The sequence below is a fragment of the Delphinus delphis genome, chromosome X, assembly GCF_949987515.2.
Source record: "Delphinus delphis chromosome X, mDelDel1.2, whole genome shotgun sequence".
Lineage (NCBI taxonomy): Eukaryota > Metazoa > Chordata > Mammalia > Artiodactyla > Delphinidae > Delphinus > Delphinus delphis.
In genome coordinates this window covers 1,212,320-1,217,912 of record NC_082704.1, presented here as the reverse complement: position 1 = coordinate 1,217,912, position 5,593 = coordinate 1,212,320, and the positions used below count along the sequence as shown (strand labels likewise).

The 5,593-nt window shown below is 56.6% G+C and overlaps 1 pseudogene; it reads left to right on the top strand.

Annotated features, from left to right (window-relative positions):
* The first annotated feature begins 1,572 nt into the window (after positions 1-1,572).
* On the top strand, positions 1,573-5,256 carry LOC132418708 (olfactory receptor 10V1-like; annotated as a pseudogene).
* Positions 5,257-5,593: the final 337 nt, after the last annotated feature.

Sequence of the window (5,593 nt, the reverse complement as noted above, 5' to 3'; positions counted from 1 at the left end):
AGTGGAAGTGATCAGCTGTGGCCAAGCCAGAGCCGAGGGTCCGAGTCCAAGGAAGAGAAACAAGAACCCGGAAAGGATGGCCTCACTCAGACCGCTGGCAGAGCAGGGCACTTAGTGTGATTTCCAGGCGGAGCTGGTGGCAGGGCTGGGAGCAGGGAAGGCGTCATCCGGGGAAGACGTCGTGACCATCGGCTCTGCAAACGGCCCTCCAGGGACCCGTGCTGCTCAGAGACTCTAGGCGCCCATTAGGTCAGTGAACACCCAAAGAATAGTCAGTGTAACATGCAAGGGGCTGGAAAACTGGAAGCACAAACTCCGTCTGGGCCAAGCAAAACCATCAGCAGAATGGGTTTTCAGGTTTCAGTGAACACACTTCGCGTCTCACACTTTGGCCCCGGTCCAAATGGTACCTAAGTGAGCTCCTGTCCTTGAGGTGACAACTCCACTTCCACGAGGCGCTGAAAATAAAGAGAACCCATCTCAGTGACCTCAACAGGTCACTCCTGTTGAGTCTCGATGTGTTAGATCTCTAGACTCTTTAGCAAGCTTCTCCTCTCCTCTGCTGTGAGAAAGGGATGCACAGGAAGGAATCGAAGCCTAGGCATAAGGCCTCCTACTTGTATCTTTGGTCCTACCGGGGAAGAGAGAAGCAAACGTGTCCCCCAAAGTCTGGGAAGGTGCCGACTATGTCCTAGTTCTGTCCTGCTTCCTCCCACCCTGGACGATCATGACCTCAGCATCCCCAATACGTCAAAGGTTCCCTGCTTTCACTTAACCATTAACTCAAGCATACGTGTTGGGTGCCTACTCAATGTCTGACTCTGCCCTGACTGCAGAGGATGCAGAAACGAGCAACAGACTTTTAGTCAACAGATCTTCACCAGTAACACTAATATGTGCCAGCCACTGTTGGAGAGCCTAAATAAGAAATCATTCTTGCCATCATGGAGCCCACAGGCTTTTGGGGTAGCCAGAGAGAGAATCCGCCTGACTCAGCCCAGGGCTCAGAAGAGGTGTCTAGAGCGGGGTGACACGTAAGCCGGGGTCTCCCTGCGACTCAGCGGAGCTGAAACGGGGGAGGCTGCAGGAATCCTGGGAGTTTGGTGGGAGGGGCGGTGGCGAGGGAGGGACAACATAGCCAACGCACAGAGTCAAAGTGTCTTTAAGACCAACTCGCCGGACCCTCCATCCCACGGGAATTCCCCACGGCGTCAATGACCCCGCCGGCCCGGCCTCTGTTCCAACCTAAGTAACATCACGCTCAGCACCCAACCCCTACCCTGAGGCCGCTCTTCAAAACGTAGTCAGAAGGAGGACTTTCGTTAGGGTCTGTTAAAGACAACTTCACTCATCTCGGCTCGTTTCTGTAATAACTCAACAGGTGAACTAAAGTGACGTCACCATCAGAGCGAGCACTCCGCCGCTCTCGCTGAACAGAAGGCAGAGTTCAAAAGGCTCACAGAATGGGGACAAGGGCCATCTGTGGAGAGGGCTCCAGGGTCTCCCACGACTTAGAGAATTGCTAGAAAGCTGCCTTTTCCGGCCCAGGAGCTCGACAGAGGAGAACGCAGGATGGCCCCACTGCAGAAGCAGCACACCTTGAGCTCTGAATTCATTGTCTTGGGCTTTGGGGACCTGGCTGAGTTACAAATCTCCCTGTTTGGACTGTTTCTAATCATGCATCTTGTCACCCTAGCAGGGCACACGACTCTTGCGCTCATCACCCTCTTTGACTCCGCGTATTTCCTCCTTCGCAACCTGTCCACCATTGAAATCGGCTATACATGGGTCATCGTCCCCAGCATGCTGGCCAGTTTCCTGTCCGGGAGCCAGCGGATGCCCTTCCTGGGCTGAGCCCTGCAAATGCATCTCTTCAGCGCCCTGGGCAGGGCAGAGTGTTTCCTCGTGGCTGCGATGGCCTACGACCGCTTTGAGGCCATCTGCAAGCCCCTGCATTACACACTCATCATAGCCAGGACCCTGTGTCTGCAGGTGCTGGCTCTGGCGTGAGTCAGCGGACTTGCGCTCTCCTTCACCCTCCCCACACTGATATCCCTCTTCCCCTTTGGTCAGTCTCATGAGATCAGTCATTTCTTCTGTGACATCCCCGCTGTGCTACTCCTGGCCTGCGCGCACGCACGCGGGCCAGTGAGGTCGCGGTCTTCCTCGTCTGCCTGCTCATCCTGTTGGTTCCCTTCCTGCTGACCCTGCTCTCCTGCGGGTTCATTATCGCTGCCGTCCTCAGAATCCACGTGGCTGAGGGCAGGAGCAAGGCCTTTTCCGCCTGTGCTGGGCACCTGCTGGTCTCCCTTCTGCACTACGGCTGCACAACATTCATCTACATTCGCCCCAAGTCATGCTACGCCCCAGAACAGGACAAAACTGTGTCCTTAATCTACACCAGTGTCACTCCCGTGCTCCACCCTATGATCTATAGTCTGAGGAACAAGGAAGTCGAGGGGGCCCTCAAGAGACTCCTGGAGAGCCACGACCAGACGAGGCCGGCAGTCCAATGCAAGGGGAGCGGGAAGAGGGGGTCCACGTGCCAGAGCCCAGTCGGTCATGTCCGTGCAGCCCTCGCAGCCCCACGCCTCCTCCTGAGGGCTGCGCTGTGGTTCTGCGGGCGCCTGGACCTTACCGTCCCCTTTCCCGCCGTCACACGTGGAACAAACCCTGACGCTTTCCGAGATGGAGCAGCTCTGGGGGGGGGGGGGGTCAGTGAACGTTTCACGGCCCCTTCACGGACGATGACACCCAGACTCTGGAGCACCATCAGACACTTCTCCGGCCAAAGAGCTAGAAGTACAAGGAGCGAGCTCCCAAGTCCAAATGAGGTAAAGGCAAGGGGGCAAAGGCAGAGCCAGCCCAGGGGCTGTAACCCACTCCACCCTCCTCCTGCGCGCCCTCCTCTCCGCCGCGTTTCCCGACCTACCCCGCTTCCAGCCTCTGGGCCAGCTGGCCCCTCCTCATGTTGCCATGGGTTCGAGGGCCGCTCACTCCTGGCGGCCTTGGGGAGGGCCCGTGCGCTCACTCATTACCTAGGGCTGAAGGGCTTTGCTCTCTTCCTGACTGGCCGAGAGGCTCCTTGCAGGCAAGAACTGTGATTAACCTGCCGCCCCGGCACCAGGCACATAACAGGTGTTCAATCAGCACTAATTGGACGCTGACCCCCACCCCCCCACCCCCGCCCTCCCGTGAGTTCTGGCATAGGAACAGCTTCAGACTCTGGCTGCTAATGGAAGGGAAGCCTTCAATATCCTGCTGAGCCTCCGAGATTCAGGGACTCAGGTCCGGCATTACAATCTCAAGGAAGTGTTTGCTGACCCCACGTCCACCCCACAGGCTGGGCAAGGTGCCCTGGATCCCTGCATCCTAGCACTTAGCAGCAAATAATTCTTGAATGAGTGAATGAGCACCTTGTGGGTACCAGGCACTGCCCGTGGCACTGGGGATACGACAAAGCATAAGGCACAAAAGAGCTCACAAATGAGGCTGGCGAGTTGAGCACCTTATTTAAAAGACTAAAATAAAACCAATTATTTAGAAAATATACGACGGTTACGAGCTCTTCTTTCATAGGCAGGGGTCATTCACCCAGCACCAAGCCTAGAACACCCACATGCTGTTTAAAAGGGTCAGGAAGGAAAGGGTCTGGGTCCTTGATGACCCTTCATTGGAAAACTCAACCACAACCATCATCACCTCCCTCTAGCCTTCGTGTTCGGTCAACAATACACTTCCTCATAGTTTAAACCCCCAAAACCTTCCTCACCAAACCCCAACCTTGCCTACTCTCCTCAATTCATGTCTCCTACCACCTCCCTCATCATTCCTAGACGATGGATGACCCCACCTCCTGCCACAGAGGGGCCCTCAGAGCCACCAGAGGGGCACTCCTCAATGGGAGTGGCAGATCTTGGAGGGCAGGAACCACGTGGGTAATTTTCCCTCGTGTCCAGCCCTAGTTGCTCTCTGGCCTGCGCCCTCAGACCTAGGAAAGGGCAGAGCCTGGAGGGGCAGGAGGCGGTGCTATCATCTGGGTTCATTGCAGGGAACCCAGACGGCGACTCCAGGTTGATCAAAGTGAAGGTGGGGTGATCGCTAGCTTCAGCGTATGTGGAGAGAGAACTGACGTGAAAGTCAGAGAGACAGCGACCAAAACGCCAGTAGCCGCTTGTTGCCGACCACATCCCGTTGCAACCCTACGCGGGCCCTGTGCTTCAGGGCCATGTGATACCCTTACGAGAGGGGTGCACGGGCACCCCTTTATTTGGACAAGCTTCGAGGGGTGCCTCTTCTTTCATCTCTTCAAGAGATATTATTTTCACTACTCTCACCCCTAAACCCTTCCTTATTTTCAAAATAAACTAGTGAAACGTTGACAAGTGTTGAAGCCGGGTGAAAGGTAGGCGGATTCTTAAAAACACTACCCTCTCTCCTTGTGCGTACATGTGATAGTCCGCAATAAAGACGCTAGAAAAGTCAAGGTACTGACCGGTCTCCCACCCTCGCCATTTATCTAAACTTCGCTCTTCCTTTAAGGCACAGCTCAGATGCCTCTGAGTCCCCGACCCCTTTTTAATGACCGCCTCGGTCGAGTTCGCACTTAAGGCAAGGGAATGCTGCTGACAGGAGAGCAGCCTCGGGTTCCCATCCACCACGGCCTTGCCGTGTGTGCACAGCACCGACCCACGTGTTCCTGTGCACGTGTGCACCCACACAAACGTGCACACACACAAGGCCCTGGGTGGGCAGGGGTGCAGAGACAGGGGGTTCCATCACTCCCAGGCAGTGGGGTGGGAGTCTGGCGGCACAGGGGGCCCCAGGGAGGAGGGAGACCCTCTCCTGGGTGCCGTGGGACAGGACGTGGGTCTGTGTGGTTGGGGCGTGATCCTGGGTGACATGACGATAACCCACTGACCTGCCCAGGGAGGAGGGGTTCCCAGAGAGCAGGCGCACAGCAATCTGTCAGGTAAGAGATGACGCCCCCTTGGCTGAGAAACAGAGATCTATGTCTATACCCTATGTACTCACGCACACATGCACTCAAGCTCACACAACTGCTACTGGTGGCAACTGGCTCAGGAACTGAAGGTTCCCTTGCTGGCTGGCTCTCTAAGCTTCTAGAGAAGGGACGGGGAGAGGGGTCTAGCCCAGCTGAAATATTCGCCTTGGTTCTGCTGCCCCCCCCTCGCCTGCCCCCTCTGCTCTCCAGTCCCCCTGTTCCCCGAGCTGCCACTGCTGCCCCTGGGGTGAGGGGCCACCCAGGGGTGTGCTGGGCAGAGCCTGGAGAGAGGCAGGCAGGGCCTGGTGGGGTCAGGTGAGACGTGACGGTAGCGGGCACTGGAGGGCGGGCGGCAGGGCTTGGGAAGCAGCGTGTGCACCAGCTTGGTTAAGGGGGGTGGGGGAGGCATCTATTTTTGGTGGGTTGTGATATTTTTGGCATTTTATTAAAAATGGAAAAAGTTATTTTAGTTATAAGCACTCTGGTGCTTCCTCCCCTCCCCCCCCGGCAGACCCCATAGGTGTCAGGGAAAGGCAAGCCCCCTGGGGGGGTGGAGGGCTAGAGCAGGGGCTGCTATGGCTACGAGAG